The 26,495-nt window shown below is 55.1% G+C and overlaps 1 protein-coding gene and 1 long non-coding RNA gene across 5 annotated transcripts in view; one reads left to right on the forward strand and one right to left on the reverse strand.

Annotated features, from left to right (window-relative positions):
- GRB10 (growth factor receptor bound protein 10) overlaps nt 1-12,947 on the reverse strand; it is a 183,226-nt gene extending 170,279 nt beyond the window's left edge. For 2 of the 4 annotated variants that reach the window (XR_003967084.1, XM_030307672.1), the window contains exon 1: nt 12,542-12,947. The gene's annotated coding sequence lies outside the window, so the exon portion shown is untranslated. The remainder of the gene's footprint in view (nt 1-12,541) is intronic. The other 2 variants (XM_030307673.1, XM_030307676.1) reach the window with 2 other exon arrangements.
- A 4,027-nt stretch (nt 12,948-16,974) lies between these two features.
- On the forward strand, nt 16,975-26,048 carry LOC115508702. Its single transcript, XR_003967085.1, has 3 exons — nt 16,975-17,043; nt 23,563-23,691; nt 24,381-26,048. It is a non-coding gene; the product is annotated as an uncharacterized LOC115508702 (long non-coding RNA).
- The last annotated feature ends 447 nt before the right edge of the window (nt 26,049-26,495 follow it).

Consider the following 26,495-nt stretch of genomic DNA (forward strand, 5'->3'; position numbering starts at 1 on the left):
GAAAGCTCTTGCTGGTGAAAGTTTTCAAAAGGTAGAACAAAGAAGAGCTGGTCACACCGTGCGGCCTCACAGAACAGAGACTCCCAGAGGAGTAAGACCTGAGTGGCTTTCACATCACCTCCGCTAACGGGGAACGACAGCCCAGCCCACCTCCCAGGGGATGGCAGAGCTCAGGCTGGCAGAGGACAGGCGACCTCCTGGGGACTTCAGCAGCGTCTCTCTGTGCTGCTTGGGGTCCTGGGGTTTCCAAGCTCGATGGGACATGGATCGTGCCGCTATAATGTAGACAGGTAGGGCATCTGGACCATGCAAGATTCAAAAGGGTTCCACCTTTTCAGTTTTCTCTCATCGTAAACAAAAGAAAAACCACCGAGTAAAAGCCACGGGGACCCAAGTAAATGTCAACGTAGGACTCTGTGCCAATATGAAAAATTGGAATAAAGTAGGGGCACGTTTAAGAATGCCACTTACAAGTGGGCTCCCTGGGAGGCACAGTCAGTGAAGCGTCCCAACTCTTGATCTCGGCTCAGGTCATGATCTCACTGGGGGGTGAGTTCAGGCCCCACGCGGGACCCTGCATGGATGGCTCGGAGCCTACTTGGGATTCTCTCTTTCCTTCTCTCTGCCCCTCCCCAACTTGTTCTCTCTCTCTCTCTCCCTCTCTCCCTCAGAATAAATAAACTTAAAAAAAAAAGAAAAGAAAAGAAAGAACGCCACGTACAACAATGCAGGGCACGTCACTGAAAAAGTTCTGGCAAAATTCCTGATTAAGTAACAGCATTAGTAATAATAGCCCTTACACCGTTAATTTTAGAGAAGAAACCAAAGACAAGACGGCACACACATATTAAGAGCTAAGCACACAAAGTGTGGCTCTGAGCGGCAGCACGAGGATGGCCTGCCTGGGAGCCGCACCCCAGACTTTCCGAGGTACAATCCGCATTTTAACAAGATCCCTGGGCAACTCATGGGCACATTTAAGTCTAAGTACTGTTTGCAGACACTGTTAATACTGAACTTGTGTCAATACAAACACTTGCCAGCTCCCTCCGGGAAGGTAAGTGAAAAATACACTGGTGTCGCTTCTTTGTTGCCAAGCCATGCATCCCTCACTGCTCGCTGTCCCTTCCTCCACAGACGTCAAGGATCTTGAACGTGAGCAGGGCAGCCGTGGACTGAGGAGTCACGCCAGCTCCTCAAACACCTGCTGAACCATCCAGAACACCCCTGGAGAGACCCTTCTCCTGCTTAAGTGCTGCCCAAGCGCTGAGAGCTTCCAGCCATCCTCGGGGAAAGCAAATCGCGGGAGCCCAGGCCCCAGCACCGCTTCTGTACAGAAGTTAACTGAGAGGAGGAACAAGTTCATCGTCGATGACCTAAAGGTCCCATCTGTGCACTTACGGTCGTCCTCCCTCCCTGACATCAGACTTGAGCCGGGAGCATCTGGAGCTCGGCTCTGACCCTCTTCCATGTGCCTGCAGGCAACGCCCCACAGACCAGGAAGGTTCTGGAGAGCCTGGACTCCCTGCCCAAGGAGACAGAGGAAGAAAGGGGAGGAAAAAGCAAGCGGATATAGCACACACCCGCTGGCCCCCTAGGCCCCCTACTCAGGAATATCCTGTCCCTCTAATTCAGCCTCCACCAAAGCCCACGCCCCACGCAAGGAGGGAAGGAGAATGTTCTCCCTGAATTGATCAGAATAAGCCTTTGTAGAAAGGGTTCAGGGACTTGTAAGGTTTGGGATGGGTGGGATGGGTTAGGACACCAACCCCAGTGAATTCTATGAAACATGAGTAAATATGGGCACATCACACCGATTTTGGATCTGGTGTGTGGCCGTGTTAACTGCGGGTGCTGGGCGGGGCTGGTGGAGCCCTGGAGCCTACACAGAAACAAGAACGGCCACACAACAGCCCCTTCTCACATCCTCTCCCAGCCCCCCCCCACCCCGGGGCCCACAGGGCTCAGACTACCCCAATGCCACCCCTCGCTCTGCCCTTGACCTTCTGATCAGGCAAGAATTCTGGCAGGTGGGAGCTGCCAAGTTCCTGACCCAACTGGGGGTCCCAAGCCCGGAACACAGATCCTGAACGGCGGGGACTTCTGCACCACGCATCACTTCTCCAGCTGTGTCCCCGTATGAGTCACCTGGCTGCTTCCCAAAGGTGGGAGACCCCAGACCGCAGCTCTGCAAGCCAGGTCTCCCACATCGGAGCAAGACTTGGGGGCGTGCACAGAGGGGCAGGGACCCTGAAACAGGAGGTGCAGAGGTCACCGCCAGAGAACCCCTGGTTTCTCCTAACATCAGTCCTCCACCCGGGCATCTCAGAGCATCACCTGCCGTCTGAAAGGAAGGTACACCTGTTCCAGTCCACGCGGATTTCCTGAGACACTCTGACCACGGCCCGAGTCCACACCCCAAGAGGCTGCCCGGCTTCTGCGGGACCATCAGGGTCAAGCATCAGTGAATCTGGACGGTAGCAAAAAATGTCACCAAACGCCAAAATCCAAAAGATGGGATGTTCTCTGAAAAGTTCAGACACGCAGCTCTGGGTAGAACTTAAGTGATGCCAGTGGGTGCCAGGAAGCCTTCGAGAATGCCGAGGCGTCATGCACGCTTATATTCCCTCCTCCTGGGGTCCCTCCCACCCCTGTCAAAGCAACAGTGAAATCACGGTACCTCCCGTGGGCCGCGCCCTGCAGCGGTTAGCACACACCCCACCCCACCCCGCCTCCACCCTCCAAGGCCCTGAGCTCCATCCATTTCGGGGGCTCCGGGCACGGGGCGCACAGCGAGGGCCCCCAAGCCAGCGGCGCACTAACACCCCCTACGGTGAAACCGTGCTTCCCCGTGTGGCCGCCTTGCACCCCAAACCTGAACTAAGCGTTCCTCCATGGGTCTTCACCCCCCCTTGTGCCCCAGAGTGCCAGAAGAGAGGAAAAACCAAGTCCTTCACCCAAGGCCCACCCTCTAGCCCCACCCAACACTCCTGGGTGACACCTAGGCGGGGACCACCCAGCAAATGACACGGGACGTAAAGGAGCAGAGACACGCTGTGGGACTGAAGGCAGTGCTTGGTCCCTGGGTTACTTGTAACCAGACTCAGGTTCAGCACAGGCCAGACCCCGCGGTCGCCAGCCACCTCTCGCGCTTACGGGGAACCGTGAGGGCAGGCGCGCCCACTTTGTCCTCGCTAGGCTGGGGAATGAGGGGTCCGGCCGCGCACACGGCAGCCTCCCCAGACAATAGCTGCTGTGTGTGGGCGTCTCTTGTCGACACCCGGGCAGGGACTCCTGCCATCCCCCCCCCCCCCAGCAGATGGCAGGTGATCAGAGGGGCAATCAACGTGGGGGACAGGTGACCTGACTGTGCTTCTCAGAGAGAGGGCCAGGAAGCGCCACCTGCGTTTGCAGCCATGTGCTGAACTAATTCAAGCTGTGCCGTCTCCCCAGCGTCTCACACTCTCCCCTCGTCGGTGGAGGAGGCGGGTTTGGACAGAAGGACACAACGTCACAACGTGTGTTGACCTGCGGTTTTGCTACCAGACCGTACGTGTCGGTGGGGTTTAAGCGGAATCCAGGCAGGCCTCGGTATCTGTCCTTAGCAGAGAAAAAGGGCCAGTTTCCCCGGGGCAAACCCTTATCTGTCCACTTCTCCAGCTGGCGCCCACGCCCCCCTGCCTACCGCTTGGCCAAGAGATAGCGGATGGCTTATCTGGGTACGGTTATTACTTGTTACATATTAAACAATTTAAGTTAGAAACGGTTACATAACATCACCCGCCAGCTGAGACCCAGGGGCTGTGGGTTCCCGGACTCCCACTGGGCAGCAGGAGACCGGGCTGGCTAGGGACGGCGCTTCTAAGACCACACAGTCACTCGGCACCCCCAGGCCACCAAAGCGCACAGCGAGAACAGAGAGCTGACCACTGGCATCTTTTCTGATCACCCGGGGCTGGGCCCTGCCTGGCCAACGTGCAGGTGAAAACCACAGGGTCACTGCAGCACTGGGCCCCAGTGAATCCACATCCGTAGTGGCATAGGGTGGGAGACAGAACTCGGGGCAGGCCGCACAGTGCGCAGCGTGGGAGACAGAACTCGGGGCAGGCCGCACAGTGCACAGAGCGGGAGACCAGCTGGGGTGCAGGCCACACAGCTATGCCCCCACCATGGAACTTGGGTGCAGAACACCAGATCCTGGGATCGTGGGCATCCCACGACACAGCCTGACATGCTCTGACACGGAGAAAGTGGGGGAGCCATCCTGGCAAGGGGAGGACATCGCCCTGCCTCCAAAGTATGTACAACGAGACCCACTCTTGTCACTCCACATGTGCCCCGAGGACCCTATAGCACGGCCCTGACCCCACACTCCTCAGTTTCAAGGGGACGGCACTTTGGAGGAAAGGGGGGCGCACAGCCAGACCAAACCCCAGGGACCGGGTCACACCCCAAGGCTTCAGCGAGCACCTCTGTTGCCCAAGCCCACCCTCCAACCCCTGGTTCTCGTGGCAATCGAAAAGAAGCCCCTGTCCCCTCCACTGTGCCCGGGCCTCCCCCGCAAGCCACCTGCGCTCTGATGGCCCAGGACACACACTGGCTACTCGTGGAAACAAAGTTCTCCCCATCCACCTGGGAAACCAGGCACAGCACTGGGCTGGTGGAACCCCGGGCCCATGAGCCGGACACGTGATGGGCGTCCACTCTTTCCACCTCTGGGGGCCTGCGTGAACACCAGGGACAGCCAGTTCTGGGTTTCCAGGGTCACACACACCCGTCCCCAAAATGTCAGAGCAAGAACCGCCAGGAAGGGAAAGAAGCCACCTCTTGAAGCCAGAGGCTAACAAGTGCTCCGGAGGGAACATCAGTCACCAGAGACGCGATGCGCACGCACAGCCCCGAAACGAACAAAGGGGAAACAACATGGCCCGGAGATAAGTGACCCTGTGGCACGAGGCCACAGAGCCGGCGAGCACGTCACACATGACCTCGCTCACAGCAGTAAGAACGGTCAACCTCGAAGCGAACTCTGACGCTCAGACACTACCATGTTCACGTGCGTATAAAAGGGAGCAGGGAGCCGGGAGCCCAGCGAGGCGCTATGTTCAGACACGCAGGGAATGACAAAGTGCTCCCCAGAACGAGTGGGGGGTCACGTGTCCTCCAACCTGGAGGACGCAGTGGGGCAGAGAGGCTCTAAAGTGACCAGGACCACATGCTTCCGACATTTTGACCCCAAAGGGGCGCCTGGGGGGCTCAGTCGGTTGAGCGTCTGACTTTGGCTCAGGTCACGATCTCCCGTTCGTGGGTTCGAGCCCCACGTCGGGCTCCATGCTGACAGCGTGGAGCCTGGTTGGGATTCTCTCTCTCTCTCTCTCTCTCTCTCTCCCCCCCTCTCAAAAATAAATACATATTTTTAAAAAGTGTTTTTAATAAAAACAAAAGAGTAAAGTCGACCCCATGAAAGCAGACCAAAAGCAGAGTGTTCGACCCAAAACGAACTGCCGTGAGTCCCTGTCACCGTCCTGGCAGATCCTGAACCGCCTGGCCTGTGTGCCGAGGGGAAGCACAATCCAGCCGAGTGTGAACGCCAATACCGGGCGTCCCTGTGGTGGAGATGCTACGGGGTAAACCGAGGCACAGAGGTCAACCCCGAAATTCCAGGAGAAGTCAAGGTGCAGGCAGAGGGACTTCCCCAAGGTGACAGAGCGAGTCACTGGCCCCCCTTGCCTCCCAGACCTGACAACGCCCAGCTGCTGTCTGCGGTGACTCCAACCCACCTCTGCAGTCCGCCTCCCGAAGGAGGCTCGGGGGTCCCGTCCACCCTGCCCTCTGCCCTCGGCCCTGACCGTGAACGCCTCGGCTTGGATCACACCCGCCCTGCAGCCTCCCGGGAAAGAACAGCGATTCCCAGGACCAAAGGGCCTTCCCCTGCCACGCCCCCCCCATAAAAAAGCCCAGTGCTCCCAGCTACAGGCGTGTGTGGGAGAGCAAGAGGGAAACCAGCACAGCGGCAGGCAAAGAATCCAGAAAAGCCAGGCCTGCGCCAAATGACCCACGGAGCCCACACTCGGCTGTGCTGCGACAACAGGAAGGGGATCTTTTAAGAGGCATAAAAGCCGGAAAGCCGGTGGACGAGGGGAAGTTGACTCAAAGATGCAAAGGAGCCAGACGCCAGGCCAGAGAGTGGAGACAAAGGCTGACATCTCGCCAGCCCAGCAAGTGTCAGGAAGGAGAGCCACCATTTACCCCTGGCAGCGTAGGAGAGGCGGGGTTGAAACAAGAGAATTCACTCAAGTCGAAGGACCCGCGTCCTCCCCCAAAGCCATCAGCCGGGCGAACGCCCTGCTCTCAGCACCGCAAGAGCAGGCTGCTTTCTGAAGCAGCTGAGGGGGGTGGGGGTGGGGGGTCGTCTCTGGGACCAGGCTGAGCACAGGTGGGCCAGGTGCAGGTGACGCAGGGCTGCGGATGTCCCCAGGGCCCGCGATCAAGAGGTGTCTGCACACAGTCCAGCCGGCCGAGGAGAAGAGACCTAGGACACGGCACCAGGGGCTCCCGGACATCGGGGCAGCCAGACAGCCGTCCTCGAGGGGCCCGGAAGTCTAAGCAAAGCCTTGAACCTGAAAGATGGGGGCCATGTGGAGTGAGTCAGACACCACCCCAGCCTCACCCGTCTTGGCCTCTGTCCGGCCACTGCTGGGGTGACCACCTGGGCACAGGCCCATGGGTGGTCGAGGAAGGCCTGCCCGCGTGGTCTGCACCCAGCACCCACAGGCCTGCACACACGGCCTGGCAGGTGGATACAGAAGGGAAAAGGAGTCCCCCTCCTCCCCTCCCCGGCCCCAAGACTGTCTGGGGACAGTCACAATCTGGAGCCATCCAACAGTATCTCTCAATTACTGCAGAGGCCAGTCCCCTGGTTACTGCCTCCCTCCCTGCTTCACCCCTGCTTCCCCAGGCTTAGAAACCCAAATAAAACATCCCTGTGAGCCCTTCCCTGCCACGGGCTCTGCTGTCTGCCTAAGTCAGGCCCAAAGGTGTAGAAAACTTTTAAATAATATAAAAATTGGAGAAAATAAACAATATTGGAAAAAGAGAAAAAAAACCAGAAATGAATATACCCCCTCCCAAAATTTAACAAATAGAGCCATCTATGAAATAAGGATATTATGCCATTAAAATAAAAGTAATCATTTTCAGCAATGACAGAGTGTTGCTACAGGTTCAATGACATAACAAATGCCCCGCATCTAAAACTGCTCTAAAATCTTAGTTTAATTGAGGGGCGCCGGGGGGGGGGGGGGCGGGGGGGGGGCTCAGTCAGTTAAGCATCCGACTTCGGCTCAGGTCCTGATATCGAGGTTCGTAAGTTCAAGCCCCCCATTGGGCTGTCAGTGCAGAGCCCCCTTAGGATCCTCTGTATCGCCCCCCCTCTGTGTTTCCTGTGACACTCTCTCTCAAAAATAAATAGGGGCACCTGGGTGGCTCAGTCAGTTGAGGGTCCGACTTCAGCTCAGGTCATGATCTCACACTCCGTGAGTTCGAGCCTCAGGTCGGGCTCTGTGCTGACAGCTCAGAGCCTGGAGCCTGCTTCGGATTCTGTGTCTCCCTCTCTCTCTGTCCATCCCCCATTTGCTCTCTATCTCCCTCTTAAAAATAAATAATAAATATCAAAAACAAATTTTTTTCATATAAATAAATATTTTTTTTAAAAGTTTATTGAAAGAAAAGAATCAGAAAAGAGGTCCTCGGGGATTAAAAAATGAAGACAGAAATTTACAACCCAACAGAAAGGGTTAGAAAGACTAACACCCTGCACAACCCGGAACAGAACAGACAGAAAACAGGAGCTAAAAGTAAACGGAGAACCCATCCTGTAGGCTAACAAGCAAGTAAGACGGGAGAAGACAAACTAAAGGATTCCTTCAAAAACATTGAGCCTGTAGAGACCCTCGATGTACCCCGCACGACGGATGCAGGGTCAGGGCACTTCTTCAAGGGATTTCCAAACAAAGATTCAAAGAGAATATCCTACAAGCTTCAAGACGTGAGAAAAAGAAAAAGAAAAAAAAAAGAAAAATACGGAGGTTTCAGACGAAGCATCAAGAACCAGACCAGCTTCATTCTCAACTGCGTTCTGTCTACACACAGCAGCAGCCTTCACACACGTGAGGGAAAACCACCACTTTAGGAGTCTCTCCTGGACACACGGACCTGCGAGAGTAGAATAAGGATGTGTGCAGACACACCAGGTCTCAAGAAATTTGCAAGCAACTGCGTCTCCGAAGCGAAGACAGCAATGGTTCTCCGTCTGCTGTGGGAAGAGACGAGGAAAAGGATAGACAAAGGATCCAAGAGAAGTGCAAGCCCCCCCCCACCCCCGCCCAAGGCTGACGGAGGAGATCGGGGTGGGGGGGGCGCGAAATACATAAACCACCAAGAAGACGCAGAAGCTCGCCCAGAGAAAGCGCCACGTCCCGGCAGTGGAAGGGACCGCAGTGCGCTACAGGGCCGGGCACCAGGAGCATTGAGAGGCTGACCCAATAGCATCAGCAGTGGGTGACGGTCGGGCCGATCTCGCCAGCAGAGGCAACGGGGGGGACAAGAAGTACAGGGGCAGGACAGGGATGGGACAGAAAGCCAGCTTCTCACCTTCCTAGCAGAGAAATCAAAGAATTGTATGAGAAACGGGGGACATGGGGCACCTGGGGGGCTCAGGTCGGTTAAGCCTCTGACTAAGCTCAGGTCGTGATCTCACGGTTCGTGAGTTCCAGCCTCGTGTAGGGCTCTGTGCTGACAGCTTGGAGCCTGGAGCCCACTTCGGATTCTGTGTCTCCCCCTCTCTGCCCCTCCCCTGCAAGCTCACGTGCTCTCTCTCAAAAACAAAATAAACATTAAAAATAGAAAAAGAAGAAGAAAGAAAAGAAAGAGAAAGAAAGAAGAGAAAGAAAAGAGAAGAGAAAGAAAGAAAAAGAAAGAAGAAAGAAAGAAAGAAAGAAAGAAAGAAAGAAAGAAGAAAGAAAGAAAAAGGAAAGAAGAAAGGAAGCAAGGAAACCCAGGCAGGACTCACGGAGAGGCAGGGCTGGCCACCAGCACAGCCCTTGGACAGTGTGCAGACCTGCTTCCCAGGCTCACGGTCAGCCCATCAAGACCTACGGTGCACACGCACTTGTCTCAGCTGGACTAAGTCTCTGTGGACTCCAGACACCCCACCCCCCTCAAGGATCTGAAAACAGACGCCACCTGGCTCCACGTGCCCGAGACCAGGGGTCTCCCCGCACACAGCGCTGCAGCCCGCCTGGTGCCTCCGCGGCTCCGCGGTCTTCCCTGCAGGAACCAGTACGTCGATGCCTGCTGGTCACCGTCGTCGGAGTCGAATGTTCTGCCACCAGAAACCGTCTATGTTCACCACCACCCCGCTTTCCTCTTCGAACCCCACCTGTGGTGGCTACAGCCAGGCAAGAACAGGATTCTCACTGGTCTGTGCTCAACGCGGGTCCGGTCAACTTGCCAAGGTCTGGTGCAGCGAAAACGCGCGAAGCGCGGGCAGGCGCCTCTCTGAGCGGCAGAGCCCTCTCTCTAGCAGACGCCGAGGATTAATAGAAAGCAGGATAATCAAGCACACGAGCGGCTCAAAGCCAAGGCTGAGCGTGCACGGAAGCAGGGTGTCTGGACTCTCGCTAAGCGTCACGCGCTACACGGCGGGTCACACAATGCCACCAGCCTCCTCCCTTCCCCCAGCCCTATGCAGGGTGAACACATCTGTAGTCCATTTCACCGATGAGCTTAGTGGTGACTCAGGCTCGCCACGTTAGGAAGGGGCAGACCCAGCGGGCAAACTGAGGCAGCCGGCCTCGTGCAAACATCGGTACGGGCCGCTACTCTGCACAGAGCAAGAAGGGAGCAGAACACCTCCCCGGCACCCTGTCCCACAGGGGATGCCAAAACACACCGGCCACTCTGGTGGGTCCAGCCCAAGTCAATGCTCAAATCAAGGATCTCAACCATCGAGGGAAACCCGCAACCCCCAAACCCACATACAAATTTAATGGTTGAAAAATGGGAATGATATTCCAGCGTCCCCAGTGGCATCCAGTCGCAATGCACCAACTTCATGCCCAGCATTCTGGGCGGGCATCCTATTTCCACCTCGACATGCTGCCTTCACAAACGGGCAAAACCACACACAGGACCAGCGAGGAAGCTGCCCTCTGCATCCGGGCCATCTCTGCCACGGCAGAGGCATAAAGGGGAGATCCCCTCAGAGTCGGTGAACCCCAAAGGCAGAAAGTCAGGACCGCTCCTCTCTGCCTGTCCGAGGACATTCCACAACCCTGGGCCACGGCTTTCTCAGTTACCGTCTCAAAGGACCGTCCTGCCATTTTTCTTCCTATCATTACAGAAGAGCCTTTCTAGAAAGGTTTCACGCTTCCCCACTTTCATGTCCTTCCAGGTATCAGGCTCTGTGATCCCCAGGAGCAGGGACAAAGCCTGTTCCGTGGAGAGAAGTTCAGAAGTTCCTCAAAGCCGGAGAGGACAGTGGAGGCGAGGTGTCCCTGCCAGAGGCAGAAAGAGGGGGAGCACAGACAGCTCCCCAGAAGCGTGCAGCTATGACTCTAATACCAACCCAATGCCAGCAGGTACCTGAACGGATGAGATCTGTTATACACCCATTAGCATGCAGACCTTCTAGAAGGTTGCCAGATCCCACCAAGTGCCCGTCTGCCAGCCTCGCCCACCAAGGAGCTTAACTGTCTCAATTCCTTCCTTGATTTCCCATGGTTCTACCATTAAGCAAAAAACAAGGACAGGTTAAAGAAGAAAACCTTCACTAGGCAACAAAAGTCCTGTTTCAATTCTGAACATGGTGGTGACCTAAATGAAAGACACGGCAAATACTCTCTCCCCAGGAGCCCTTGCTTAACACACTGCCCCCCTGAACCGAGCAGACGCCCCCTCAGCTCCCAGTGCTGACAGGAACCTAGCTCGCCCCAGACACCGTCTCAAGAACACCCTGTCACCCTCCTACCGGTTTGAGAAAGGGACAGAACTCCAAGCGAATCGCTTCCTGAAACAATGCCACCTTCAAGGCATTACGCGTTTACCAGCTACACCAACCCAGAACGTCCACAGCTCTGATGGGGCTGGTCTCTGTTCAGCAGGACTGTGGTTTCCGGTGTGTTATAAAGTCTCAGACCCGCCACCCGGTCAAAATCAAAGTTTCATGCTAGCTCCTAGATTTGGACTCCAGCTCTCTCCAGCTGGAGGCTGACTGGCCTCCCAGACTGGCCCTGGGTTCCGATCCCACGGCCACCACCAATAACTCTCTAGACAAATAGCTGGCGAGAAGCCTCCCGGCTCTGGGTTCCTGATTCACAAAGGAAAGGCATTCTGCCCAGCCCAGCACCGCCCCCCAAAGTGGTAAAGACCACAGGCGAGAGTCAACAGATGACTTCAGGGATACAAGGCTTTTATTAGAACGCTGTTTTAATGACACGAAACACAACGGCCGTGTCAAACTCACGACATCCAAGTTCCTCCCCCAAATAAGTGCATTTGGAGGATAAAAGAAGTGCACAAAATGACAACGGCCTGGCGATCGGACAGAAATCTGGAAGGTTGGAAGCGACCAGAATGGTCACAGAGCCTCCTCTCCCTTCTCCAGGTGCGTGAGGCCGGCAGCAGGAGCCTCCCCCCCGGGGCCATTTCACTTTCAGGAACAATGGACTTGGGCAGCAGCACAAGATACACAGGGCTAAAAAACAAATCCAAAGCTTAGGCTCTGGTGACAGCTCTGTCATTTGCCGGTCATGTGACCGCAGGCCTGCCGATTAACCTCCTGAGCCTCAGTTTCCCTACCAGTAAAACGGGGGATCATGGGGCTGGAGGGGATTAAGCAATAAGGTTCTTTGCGAGTCTCTTGCACAGTGAACTGCTCAGGGAGTATCAGTGGCGACACCTCTCAGTTACAGGAGCCACTTGCTGGTGTGTAAGTCCATCTGTCCTCAAATTCCCTCCCCGTAATCTGGGGATTGGCCTGTGTGGCCCTTCTCTTTTAAGTGTTCCCAATAAAACTCAACTATTATGGCAGTAATCCTACAGTTCAGATTTTTAACAGGAAGGAAAAAAAAACCGGTCATCCAGAATCATTCCTGGAAACACATATTTGGTTTTGGGGCTTTCCCTTAATAAAATCCTCCCCTAAGACACCTCGCCATCCCCCGAGTAGGGGAAAACTTCCTCCTCTGCAGAAACCTCGATTTTACCTATTTTCTCTGGGAAAGAAAGAGAGGGAGACACTAGGTCAACCCCGGTGAGAAACGAGCAGCTTTGTGCTGTAAACTCTAGCCAACGGCCTGTTGCTGCGCTCACCAACATGTGTTCTGAGTAAACTGAGGCGAAACGTTAAAGAGAGCACCATTTCCTGAAAAGTCGGGGGCTCCAAACGGCTGAATCAGCATTTTCGGAAACAAAGTGTTCCGGGCCTGGCCTCGTAAACAGCAGCACAGAGAAAGTTGTGCAATAACGCGTATTTACTCACGAGCGCCTACTTGTTTTGGGGCCTTTTTTTCTTGTGCATCTCTCAATGAAAGTGGGATACAACGTTTGCAGGCACGCGATCTTTCCCGACGCGTCGCCAAGCTCCGGGGAGCGGGTCCACGTCCCCCGCGGCTCCCCTACCCTGCCCACCGTTCCGGTCAGGGGCGAATGGCACAAAGTTGGCGTTCCTTCCACCGCCCGGAAAGACGAAACCCCATCAAAAGTCGAGAATACCCTCATTTCCATAACGCACAGGCTGCAGGGCAGTCGCAAGGCAGGCGTTTGGAGAGGCGACCAGCGAAGGCGGAGAGTTGCATCAGAAATTTCCTTCTGCGAACCGTCTGGCTCTTATCGCGTTTCCACGGCTGGCGGACGGCTGATCCGCGAGCCCACAACTTGGTGTTAGGCCCCAGCGGCGGGTAACGGGGCCACTAACAGAACCCAAAAAAAAAAAAAAAAAAAAAAAGCCAGGATCCCGCGGCCGGGCGGCGCTCCGGCTGGAGAGGGCAGGGCCCCACGGCCGCGGGCGCACGGGGGGCTGCAAGGCGGCCGGCGCCCACCCTCGGGCGGCTCGGGAGCGCGGCCTCGGCGCTCAGGGCCCGGCCCCGGCCCGCGGGCGCCCGGCGTCGGGCAGTAGGGCTCGGGAAGGCGCCGCCCGGCCCCTCGACTCCCGGGCCGGGATCGCCGCGCGCGGAGCCCCGCGCCCCGCCGCTCCCGCTCCCCCCCCCCGGCTCCCCTCCCCGCCGCGCGCCGCAGCCCCCGGCCCCGAGGCGACGCCCTTCCGCCCGCCCGCCGCGCCCCCGCGGCGCCCGGCGTCCCCGGCCGGCCGGCCCGAGCGCAGACAATGACGGCGCGGGGAGCGCCCGCCCGCCGGCCCGGCCGCGCCGACCACAAAGTAACTTGCCGCCGCGCTCCCCGCCCAACTCCGTACCTGCCGCGGCGCCGCTCCCGGCCGCCTCCGCGTGGCCGCCGGCGACCCTCGGCGCGGCCGGGGCGAGGGCGGCGCGCAGGGCGGTCCCGGCCCCCCGCGCGCCGCCGCCCGAAAAGGGGGGGTGGGGGGCGCTGCGCGCAAACTTTGGGCTCCGCGCGGTTCTCCGCGGCCTCCGAGCCGAGCCCGCCACCGGCGCGCCGTTCGCGTCCCTTCCTGCCTCCTCCCGGCCTCCCCACCCCCTCGCTGGGCTTTAAACCCGCCCGGCCCCGCCCGCCGCCGCCCGCCTCCGCCCGCCTCCGCCGCCTCCGCTCCTCCCCCTGCCGCTTTTCCTGCTCCTCCTCCTCCTCCTCCTCCTCCTCCTCCTCCCGCCCCGCCGCCGCCGCCGCCGCCGCCGCCGCCGCCGGCCGCCGCCGCAGCCGCAGAAGAGCGGACGCTGGCGGCCGACAGCACGGGCGGAGCCGCGGCCTGGGCGCAGGGCGGGGCGCGCGGGGGGCGCGGGGGGCGCGGGGGGCCGCACCGGGGAGGCCTTGCCGGGCAGGCGCGGAAAGGCACAGCTGTGCAGGGGCGAGGGGATTCCGCGTCCTGCCCCCACCCCCACCCCAGGGCCCGAGTGCGGGATCCGGGCAGCCCAAGCTCTGGCGCCAGCGAAAGACACCGTCGGACCTGTCCCGAAAGGCAATTTGGGAGCGAATCCTTTGAAACTCGAAAGTATTAACCGTGCAGTCCAAATCCTTGATCCCGGGTGCAGCGGGAGGACCAGATGGACCAGAGGGACCAGCTGCGGATGCCCGGACTCGTCGTGGGCTGGCGGTCCCTGTCCGAGAAAGGAGAACCTGGGTTTGCGGTGTCTGCCCACAGCCAGCCAGGTCTGAGGCCTCGCCTCCCGGAGCCTCGGTTCCCCATCTGCGGGTGGAGTGGGGAGGCCCTATGTACTTCAATGCAGCCAAGCCTCAATGTCCTGGTCTTTGAAATGGGCTAATGAGCATGCCTGAGAGTGATGTCCCAGGGGTTAAATGAGGTCATAGGTATAACAAACTGACTAGCACGAGGGAACTCCGAATTCATGGAAACCATTGCCCAATGTGGTTAGAATGTCTCCCCGCAATCAAAATTACGATACAAATAGGATATTAACTATAATTACATCTTCTTCTGGGTCTTTAGGCGGAAACAGCCACCACAATAACTTACCTTTATTCAGCACACATTTTGTACCAAACATCACTAATCTTCTTAATTAAACCCCACTCTGAACCCTGGGAGATGCCCACTGTACAGACTGGGAAACCGAATCTTCTGGAGGTTGAATAACTTGTTGAAGGTCAGGTAGCTGGTAAGTGCAGAGTAAGGATGATGCCAAAACACTTTGTGGCATTTTTTATAGTTCCTGCTTTTCCCACCTTTGGACGGAATGTATCAATGAAGGGTCATCCTTTCTGTAGCTAAAATAGGCCTCCTGAAGGCTCTACTGTTTGCCCAAGCTGAGAAAACCATGAGATGAACATCTAGAGAAAATGGTACGAAGGAGCTTAGATTCCTGGAAGAAGAAAACCCAAGGATTCCTGTTGTAGACAAAGGGTGGAGAGAAAATTCAGGAGAAAACTTAATTTGGGCATCTGCTCAAAAGTATATAAGCTTTGAATCTTACAGCTTTGCCAAAGGCCCCCATTAGCAGCGAATGCCTGCACCAGGCAGAAAGCCTGATAGGCAGGGAGCTTCAATAGATGTTTGAAAAGCATCTATATACATATGCATGTATTTTTGCATCACTTGTAGTAAGCTCCCTGCACTGTAGTCTCTCACTCCTGTATAGTTTGATTATGTCTCTCCTGAAGCACTGACAATATCTTACATAACCATAGCACAGTTACCAAATTCATAAATTTACACTGTAAAAACACTGCATATAATCTAGGTCCATATCCCAATTTTGCCTGATGATCTGAGAATCTTTCTCTTTTTACAGTGTTTTTTACAGTGTTTCTTTCTTTTTTTTAAATTTTTTTTAAATTTTTTAATGTTTATTATTTTGAGAGAGAGCAAGAGAGGGGCAGAGAGAGAGGGCGACACAGAATCCAAAGCGGGCTCCAGGTTCCAAGCTGTCGGCACAGAGCCCTACACAGGGCTCAAACCCACAGACTGCGAGATCTTGACCTGAGCCGACGTCGGACGCTTAACCACTGAGCTGCCCAGGCGCCCCGTGTTTCTTTCTTTCCATCTCAAGATTCTGTCGAGGGTCAGGTGTCATATTTAGCTGCCTCACAATGGCTGGGCTTTCCAACATTACTGTTCACTGAGAAAGGATCAAAATAAATGTCCTCAAGTGTTGGCATGCTGACATTGGTCCCCAGGATTCCTAGGACAGGCCCTCATTCCCTACATTTTCCAGCTCCTCTCGAGACATCCACACCTGCCTCCCCTCTGGGCAGGGCCCATTCAGTACCACTTGATGATCCAAGTTCATGAACTTGTCACTCTTGTTGTGGCCCTCGAAACTGCAGCTGTCCCCCGGGGCCGAGCCAATTCTGTGGACACATTGCACCTCAGTGCCTTCTCCTGCTGCAAATTCCAAACGCTCACAGGCCACATGCTTCCTCTCAGAGGGATGCAAGCCGGGATGGCCTACAGCCATGCAGTGTAGACATTACCCTCGAGAACCCAGCCTGCCAGGGCCAGGCGGTGTGGCTTTGTGTTCAAGGGCTTTACCAAGGGGAAACGTACGGTTGCAATTAGGTGTCAGGACAAGAAATAGGATTTCGTGGCACTGAGGAATTCAATTGTACAAACGCATGCTAGAGGCCTCCTTCAGCTGAAAGTAGAGAATCTGCTAGCCTCTAATTATACTTGGTAATGAATTGGTTAATATCTGTCTCCTCCGTGTGACTAGGGTAACCCAGTGCTGTTCACCAGTGTCACCCCAGCAGGGGGAGTGCCGGGCACTCAGTGAAATAAGTCCTCACTGCAAACTAGTGTCTCACGAATGAATTTACCAATACAGCCAATGCATGGAGTAAATGATGTAGGACCTGGGACCTGGGCACCGTCTCATACCTTGCCAGCGGCCTTGGCGAAGGAAAAGGGAATAAGGTGAACGGCCCCTTGACAGTGAAATGCCCTGGCCAGAGGTGGCCCTCACTTCTCCCATGGGTAAGGCCAGTCCTGGGGTCCGCCGTGTGCAGGAGAGTCAGCTGGAAACCAGTGGTCAACAGCGCTTTGGACGGCCTGCTCTCCCCCTTAACCGTGGGTGGGGAATTGATCTGGAATCATAATACAATCACAGCGCCTGCCGCAGGGGGGTACCTGTTTACACCGCTGACCCTGGGCCAGTGCCACCGTATAGAGTTCACCTTCCTTCCCCCCCATCCCCGGGGGTCACTCTGCACTGTGAACAGCCTCCGTCATGACCCAACTTGCACACCAGTATTTCAAACACAGCGGTTCCTTGACTCCCGTAAACAAGAGGAATCCAGGCTGCCCCTCCCCCTGCATACAGAGGCGGGGAGCCTGGTGAGGTTCAGAGAAGGCTTCTCCGTGGTGGAACGCAGCAGCGATATCCTGGAGGATCCAACATGGTAAGTTCTGTAAGGCAGGAACCAAGGGGAGGGAGAGGCATTCGCCTCACCAAAGCCAAGGAAGAATCTACCAGGTAATCACATTTGATTATACCATGCGGGCGATGGGGCTGGCAGACACGGGGCGTCAGGAGATGTGACAAGAGACCAGGCTGGAAGGCTAAGAAGGGACTCTTTGTCATGCTCCGGAGTTTCTTCTTTATTCCAAAGGCAATGAGAGGGAACGAGAGCTTTTTGTCCTGGGTGCGGCTAACCGATTTCCCCCAAAGTGGAACTGTCCATAGTCCACCCCCCCCACCCCCGCCAACAGCCCCACTTCCCTTGGTCCCTGAGCAGCAATTGATTGGAGGATGGGGGGAGGGGAGACATTGGCCCAAGGATTCCTGATTGTAGGTTGGCTTACCAGTGGGCGGAAGGACACCTGCCCTGGGAGTCTGAGCCGGGAGTGCCTTGAGGCCCTGAATGGTCAGACCGGGTGAGGAACAGCTGGGCCAGGCTGAGTTTGTGAGGGGACATTCGGGTTACAAGCCCCAAATACATGCCCTCTGTCCCCCATCTCCCCGGGTCTGGGTGACGGGCGGCTCTTGTTTCAGATTCCCATGGTAATCCGTTTTTCTTATGAACTCTCCTCGAATCAAAATGACTTGATATCCCAGAAGAGGTTCACTGAAGGATGTTAGAATGTTTCTTTTTTGTTTCCTTAATGTTTATGATTTTGAAGAGAGGCTCTGTGCAAGTGGGGGAAGACAGACAGAGAGGGAGAGAGAGCATCCCAAGCAGGCTCCACACTGTCAAGCCCAGTGCGGGGCTTGAACTCAGGAACCGTGAGGTCGTGATCTGAGCCGAAACCAAGAATCTGACACTGAACCGACGGAGCCACCCCAGGGCGCCTGAAGGATGTTTCTTAAGTCTGGTTTATTGAGATTTACTTTACCTTCAGAAAAATCACATTTTATGGGGTTTGGGCAAGGTATACAATTGTGTCACCACGACGTCAGTGAAGATACAGACCTGTGTCGTTGCCCAAAAGCTTCCCTTGGCCCTGCGGCCCCCGCCCCAGTCCTGGCAACCTCTCTCTTCTACTTTATGGCTCCCAGTTTTGCCTTTTTGAGATTGTCATATGGATGAAATCACATGGTAGTGGCCTTTCTGCCCGCTTTTCTCACCTAGTGTAATGCATTTGGGATTCACCTATGTCAGTTCATGAGTCAACAGCTGTTCCTTTTTAAATGCTGCATATGACGCATGGATGCCTGTGCCTCGATGGTTCATCACTCACTGGCTGATGAAAATTTGGGCAAGTCCCAGTTTGGGACAATTATGAATAAAACGGCCACCCGGGTTTTCTGGGGACGTCAGTTTTCATTTCTCTTGGGTAAATAATAGAAGCGAGATTGCTGGGTCGTATGATATGTATTTGACTTTATAAAAGCCCACCAAGGGGCGCCTGGGTGGCTCAGTCGGTTCAGTATCCGGCTCTTGATTACGGCTCAGGTCGTGATCTCACTTTGTGAGATTGAGCCCTGTGTCTGGCTCTGCACTGAGCCTGCTTGGGATTCTCTCTCCCCCCCCCTCTGTACCTCCCCTCCCTCATAATAAATGAATAAACATGAAAATAATAATAAAAAAGAACCCGCCACACTGCTTTCAAAGTGATCGAAGCCATTTGCACCTGCACCAAAATGTCTGAGCATTCCAGTTCCTCCCTATCTTGATCGATACGTGGTATCGTCAGGCCTTTGACTTTCAGGCATTTCACTTGGTGCGTGAGGGTATGTCATTCTGATTTTAATTTGCATTCTCCTCATGGCAAATAGTGTGAGCCTTTGCAAGCACCTCCTGGGGCTTTTTCTGAGGCATCTCCATCGTAACTGAAAGAATGTTGTGCTCCTTAGGGTGATTTGGGCTGCGGGGAACAGAGCAGGGCTCACCACCCCCCTCCCTCCCTGCCATCATCCAGGACCTCGGCACCTCCCACCCTGCCCTCGGCCACTCCCACTGCCGGCTCTGCCCTATAACTGTCCCCCCCCCCCCCCCCCGTGCTGTAGAGGTCACAGTGCATACGTAGCCCCAGGTATCGCTTCCCCATATATGCATCTGAAGGCAGAAAGGAAACATTCCTCCTTTCTATAAGGTTCCTCATTCTACAAGGCTCCAGATTTCTCTCACATCTCAGTGGTCAAAAATGGTCTCGGGCCCAAGCCCTGGCAGCACCTGGCGCCTTTAACCTCTCTCTTGCGGGGTACAGGGTCAGTCAGCAGAGAGGAGGCTCAAGAGAAAGGTGGTTGGTAAATGAATGACCAGCAGCCTCTGGCCAAAAGCATGTAGCCTTTATGGCAGTGAAAAGCCAAGACCCCCACCTCCTTTAAAAGTGGCTTCCTGGGGCTCCTGGATGGCTCAGTCGGTTGAACATCCAACTTTGGCTCAGATCATGATCTCACGGTTCGTGGGTTCCAGCACCACATCGGGCTCTGTGCCACAGCTCGGAGACTGGAGCCTGCTTTGGATTCTGTGTCTCCCTCTCTCTGCCCGTGCCCTGCTCGTGCTCTCTCCTATCTCTCTCTCTCTTTCAAAATAAATAAACATTAAAAAAACAGTGGCTTCCTGTGGCACCTGGATGGCTCAGTCGGTTGAACAACCGACTTTGGCTCAGCTCATGATCTTTCGGCTTGTGAGTTCGAGCCCTGCATTGGGCTGGCTGCTATCAGCACAGAGCTGGCTTCATATCCTCTGTGTCCATCACTCTCTGCCCCTCCCCTGTTTGTGCTCTCTATCAAAAAATAAGCAAACATTATATATATATATATATATATATATATATTATTATATATTCCGAGTGCATGCAATTCTGAATCCCAGGGTACGCAAACCCAGTTATGCCTCTAAACCATGGGCTCCTTTTCAGCCACTTAAAAAATAGTCAAGCCAGCCCTTAAACTCAATTAGAAGTTAATCACCCACTCATAGCATACCAACTCTACTTAATGAAATATATTTCCAAGCCCAACACGCTTGATGGTTTTAAAACCAACATTCCAGAGCTAAAAGGGGAATCCAAAATAAGAACAAAAGTATTTAATGGCGAAACGTATCGAGAGCGACTGAAGATTTAGTATGAGCACAACTTCCACGGTGCACGCGAAAGCTAGCGAAGGCTTGTTTTCAAGGCAGCATGGCAAAGTCAACGTTTGAATCGCTACACTGAGAAGCTGCTGCTGCAGTTAGCATACGTTCTTTAAGAGGATTAACCTGCCTGCCCGTCGTCCTGTGAGGCTACACAGAAAAAGAACAGCTAATCCGGGGACGCACTGGAGGGATCCCACAGCCAGCGCTCGAGGTGGCCAGAAACCCCGTGCACGGGGAGGCCGGGGGAGCCAGTGCCCCATCCATCCTGGGGCCCCCAGTGCTCCTGCTCCACAAGTCTGTTTCACCATAATGTGCAGAGTTTATAACCCAGAGCAGTTGTTATTTAGCACACACGGCGACTGATGGGGTGAAGATCTGGGACAGGTTTCTCCAGGAGAGAGTTTTTTCCTTTGTTCTCCTTACTTTAGTTCTATCTCTTCTCCCTCTTTCTTTCACTCCCTCACCTCCAAACGAGCCTAGTCTTTTTATTTTATTTTTTATATTTTGTTTTGGGGGGGAGAGGAGGGGCAGGAGGAGGCGCAGGGGGGCAGAGGGAGTGGAGGCAGTGGATGTGAAGCGGGCTCTGAGCTAAGGGCTGTCAGCACAGAGCCCGACATGGGGCTCGAACTCATGCATCACGAGATCATGACCTGAGCTGAAGTCGGACGCTCAACTGACTGAGCCACCCAGGCGCCCCAACAAGTCCCATTCTTCAGCACATGCCTCACTGTCGGCAGGTGATAGCCGTACGTCCAGTCATACACGGTACCAGGCACTCTGTGTACATGTCACAGTTAATCCCATCAACCCGTTTTGGGGCGAACGTGATGGTCTCAATCTCATACTCAAGGAGGCTGGCTCAGAAACGCCCCGTGACTTCCCAAGGTCACTTAACCACGGGAGCTGGGATTCGAAGCCACGTTTCTCTGACCCGAGTCCCATCATCTCCCACTCTCGGCTCCACCGTGGTTTCTCGTCAGTGTGTTATTTTCCGTGTAACGGCTTTATGGGTGTGACCGAATAGGATTTCTTTTGTGCAAGATCCCGCGATTAGATTTCAACACTGTGGACTTCTACGTCTTTACGGAAGGGGTTTTCCTTTGTTTTAGGATCAGAAGATGTGATGTCATTTCTGGTTGGGCACGTGTCCCTGAATCCAGTGTGGAAGAAGACATTAAGTGCTCTATTTTAGTTAGAGATTTTAAGCCCCCCCCTCAAATCCCCCTGCTTTGAAGGGGTTTCGGGGAGGCGGCTGGGATGCTAGCTTGCGAATTCTGACACATCTGGAGACCGGACACACCCACAGGATGGGCAGACCCAGAAATAGGCAAAGGACGGGTGGTTCAATCACTTACACGTCTGGCTCTTGGTTTCTGCTCAGGTCACTACCTCACGGATTCATGAGTTCAAAGGCTGTGCTGTCTTGTGCTCTGTGCCGGCAGGGTGGAGCCTGCTCGCAATTTCTCTCTCTCCTTCCCCCACTCGCGCTGCCCCTCCCCCACTCGCGCTGTCTCTGTCTCTCTCAAATAAAGAACAAAAAAAAGGAAGAAAGAAGGAAGAGAAATATGCAAGGAAGGAGCCACCCCTGGAGGGGGGTCTGGGTCAGAGCAAACTCCATATATCCGAAAAGCCCACAAGAGGTCGGAGCCTTGCAAGCCGGTGACCCTCCTGGAGATGGAGCGTCAGGTGACAGCCGAGCGTCTGTCACAGGGCAAGTGGATGGAGGTGGCTGCCAGGTATAGCCAGGGAAGGATGCCCAGAGCAGGCACCCAGTACTCGGGCGAGGATGAGACAGGGCTTCGGTCCAGAAGGAAGTGGGTCAGGAGGTCAAGGTCTGTGCGCCATCAAGGAGGACACCACCCCGTGGCTCGAACTGGGACGCGAGTCTACGCAGAACGTCCATCTGGGGCACCTCCGTGAGACCTCTTCCGCCCAGGTTTCCCTTAGGACAAGACCCCAAAGGCCCAGCTTCTGCGGGGAGGAATAAGGGCAGGAAATCACGCAGCTCTGAGAGCACTAAGAGTTCCAGTGGCTTCCGCGTCTGCTCTGGGTTCACAAACACCACGACCGCTTAACAAACACTGATGAGATGCTGACCACCTGTGAGCACAGGAGAAGTCCAGGTGATGGCGGTGGCCTTCTTACAAAGGCTTCCTTAAGGGGACTCGGGGGGGGGGTCACAACAGACCCTAGAAGGAGTCGTCGATGACTGGAGCAGAGGACCCCCAGGAACTCCTTGCTAGGCAGGGACCCCAGAGTTCAGGAGCGCAGTCAGCAAGGGCTGTGGCTGGGAGCTGCTCCCTGAGAGCAACTCTGCCAGTCACGTGTTTATGACAATCAGGAGACGGGATTGTCACCCACTGAGACAGCTGTCCTACTGCCTCAGGGGACATGCAAAGGGAAAACTGGGGGCTCTGTCTCCTGTTCTGGCCAGAACGTGTGCTTGGGAATCAGACAGGCCAGCCCCAATTCTAACATTGCTTCTCATTGTGTGGTTTGGGACCAAAAAAAAATGACTCAGTCTCCTTAACCCCAATGTCCTTGGCTATAAAGTCAAGATATAATTCTGGGGCACCTGGAGGCTCAGTTGGTTAAGTGTCTGACTCTTAGTTTGGGCTCAGGTCATGATCTCAAGGTCCATGGGATTGAGCCCCGTCTCAGGCTCTACACCGACAGCTCAGAGCCCGCTTCGGATCCTCTGTGTTCCCATCTCTCTCTGCCCCTCCCATGCTTGTGCATGCTCTCTCCCTCTCTCCCTCTCAAAAATATAAACTTAAACGTATTTTTTAAAATTCTTACCTTATATGATGGTTTTAGTAAATTTTATATCTTACTTAATGCTGTCATTAGTGTTTCAATTTCTACTTTTTATTTTTTTTGAGAGAGACAGAAAGAGAGCACGAGTGGGGGGAGGGGCAGAGAAAGAGGGAGAATCCCAAGCAGGCTCTGCACTGTCAGCACAGAGCCTGATGCAGGGTTCGAACTCACTCACGAACTGTGAGATCATGACCTGAGCCGAAATCAAGAGTCAGATTTCTAACCGACTGAGCCATCCAGCTGCTCCAATATTCCTTTTGTTTTTTAAACTTTATTTATTTTGAGACAGGAGAGAGAGAGAGAGAGAGAGAGCAGGAGCAGAGGAGGGGCAGAGAGAGAGGAGGAGGAGAGAGAGAATCCCAAGCAGGCTCTGCACAGTCAGCCCAGAGCCCGATGCAGGGTTCGAACTGACAAACCATGAGATCATGACCTGAGCCGAAACCAAGAGTCAGACACTTAACCGACTGAGCCCCCAGGCGCCCTGTACTGTTTCCATGTTCCATTGCAACATCATAAAACCCCAAACTCAGCGATGCAACGCAAACACCATTTTATTACGTGTTATTATCTTTGCAGCCTGCGTGGGTCAGTAACGCAGACATGGCACGTAACCAGAGTTATCCCAGCGTCTTGTCATCAGAGCCATCCTGGCCCCTGTCTGAGTGATGCTCTAGCAGCGGGCATGGGAACCAATATGGAAGAAAGGTGAGTGAAGGAAGGAAAGAAGCTCCCTGGGGGTCTCTAGGTATGGAGTCTCCTTCATTTCGGGGACACGGGCTATGAAAGAGAGTGTGGCCCCCCTGCCCGGGCAGCCTTACCTGGCTTCCCGGGGTGGCCAGCCCAGGAGGCAGCTGCCTCATGGGCCCAGGTAGAGCAGCAGAGCGAACGCGGGCCTGTGGCGTCTTCAGTCCCAAGAGCTGCTACGTGTCATCAGTGTTTACTCTGTTACACTCTTGTTTGTCCCTGTGGCTTGTCACACCACAAGTGATGTAGTTGTCCACTCGGGTGCTTCATGGAAAGCACCCAGAAACAGGAACAGCATCACGGGGCAAGCCCCACACAGAAGCCCGTGGCCGACCCCAGATATCCACGAGCGAGGGAGAGCTGTGTCATCGCGTGCTTTACCGTTTCCGGAGGAGTAGCCTTCCCGAGCAGGGAAGGCGCAGGAGGAAGCCTTCAAACACTGGGTGAGACTAGAACAGGGGCATCAGGTCTCAAGTGAGACCTTGAGCCGTCACCTCCCCTCCAGTGCCGGTGGGGACGCCGGCCTGCAACAGAGCTTGGGCTTTTGGGCGATGCGCGTGACATCCTGTTATGCTGTTTGTCCTGCGTTTGAAAAAGACCTGTGTGTGCATACGATAATAGCAACACTTTGCTTTGGGGAACGTTTTCAGGAATCTGGTCACCCACATCCGTGGCTGGCACGTTCATCGAATGTCCCGAAGAATCTCTCCAACACTCGAGCCAACATGCCAGCACCAGCTGCAAAAGACACCTATTCGGGGCCCCCGCTCAAGTCCCCAAGAGTTGGGGCTGGCACCGAACTCCCAAGTTAGGTTCCTCCAGGACTGATGCGTCCTTTCCGGTCACACGGAGGGCAATTATTCTTCCAGAAGAATCACCGAGAGAGGATATCTATCATGGTGAAGCTCACAGATTTTGGGGTTCCATCTGGCACAATACTCCCTTGCCTCGGGCCTTGGGCAAGTCATCCAACACTGAGCCTCGGGGTCCTGAAGCATAAGGCGGGGGCCACCTACCACACATGACATTGATTATATAACGTGTCTAAAGCATCCGGGGTGTGTGTTTGTTACGACCGCTGCCCACGGACATCTGGGGACGTGTAGACCAGCCATGCCTGCGGCGCCAGCGCACCTTGCTCTGGTACCATACTCACAGTGCCCCTCGCCCGCATCCGGAACATGGGGAAGCAATGGCACCATGGCCACAGGGTGGTGTCGGGGGACTATCACCAGTAAACGTTGGGGACAAGCCTCCAAGTGAGGTACGGTGTATGGTGGGGATCCTCACAGCAGCCCCCCATTCCCGGGACCATATTCTCTGTGCTTCTCCTGCCACAAGGATGGTCCGACCTGTTACGGCACCTGCTGCTCTCTCCTAGCGGAAGATGACACTCAGAACAATAGCCCAGGAAGGCAGCTGACAGTGTCCAAGGAATGTACTTCTCCACATCTTGTGTGGGACAGAGCAGACTGTCCCCACCCCCACCCTGTTAGGTCGATCGGTCGTTTGAAAGGCCATGGGGGGCTGCCTGCAAGAGTGAGCTTAGAGCTGGGCCCTTCCTCGCCAGCTCAGAGACAGATGGAGAAGGAAGGGACTTCGCTTTGGTGGACAGTCGCCCATCCCTCCTCCAGGGTTTCAGTTACTCGCGGCCGACCGCGGCCTCGGAACACGTCCCCGTGGATAAAGGGGGGACACTGAACACCAAAGAAAGAAAGAGGGAGCAGTGCCCCGTGACACTGAGATCTCTCCTCATGGGAAAACAGCTCCCGTGTCCTTCACGTGACGTTTACTTTTATTCCCAAGCTTTCACAAGAAGACTTAGAAATACTTAGAACATTGACTACTTATGCAGCCCTCTGCTCCCCCCTACTTGCGACGTGCGTGTGTGTCCATTTCCACGTGCTAGCAGAGAGTTCAAGTTCAGTATCCATCAGGGGCTGGCAGGCACCCTGTGAATCGCCCCTCCGTGGGCACGTCTGGTTGGGCAGTTGAGGCCGTTCCAATTTTTTGGCTGCTATGAACAGGACCACAAGAAACACCCTCGGGCACGCTGCTTAAAAAAAAAAAAAAAAAAAAAAAAAAAATTCCTTCACATATCTCGTTAGAACGTAGCGGATTGCCTCCCCCTGTTGTGTTGGGGTCAGGGAAGAGATGAGTCACTTGGGTCACCGTGAACAAAGCCGTCCAGTCGGAATATGCCTGGTAGCAGACGCAGAGGCAGCTGGCTGGTCCCAGAGGGCACAGGCCTGCTCTTGACCCACCCCACCCGTTCTTCTTGGCCCTCCTTCCTGCCGGCTGGCACCTGCCCTCTCGTGTCTGCCTCTCATCACTGGCATTCTCCAGGATTCCGTGGCTCCTTCGGCTCTGACAGCCAATTACCAACGGTTTCCATTTGCACTGCCAGCAGGGCTCAGTCTGACTGCATGGTTCTTATTCCTCAGAGGGCGTATTCCTTCGTCCAACGGGAATTCACAAAGGTTGGGGGGGGGGCGTAAGTAGGGTGTATCATGGGGGCAGGGATTCAGGAAGGGAGCCAAATTCAGTTTAACTTCGTCTCCCAAGGGAGCGTCGCAAGACCCACTCCCACAACGTAGGGACTAGTGAGCACCACCATCTAATTGGCTCATGATTTGCCGGCCATGATTAGGACTGGCCCTAGGACGTTTTCCTGCCAGCCTCTCCTGGGGTCCTGCTGCAGCAGCAGTCAGAGGAAGGGTGGGTGGGGCCCCGGGGCCTGCGAGGTTTAGGGGGACAGGCTGCCT

Source organism: Lynx canadensis, chromosome A2 (genome assembly GCF_007474595.2).
Source record: "Lynx canadensis isolate LIC74 chromosome A2, mLynCan4.pri.v2, whole genome shotgun sequence".
Lineage (NCBI taxonomy): Eukaryota > Metazoa > Chordata > Mammalia > Carnivora > Felidae > Lynx > Lynx canadensis.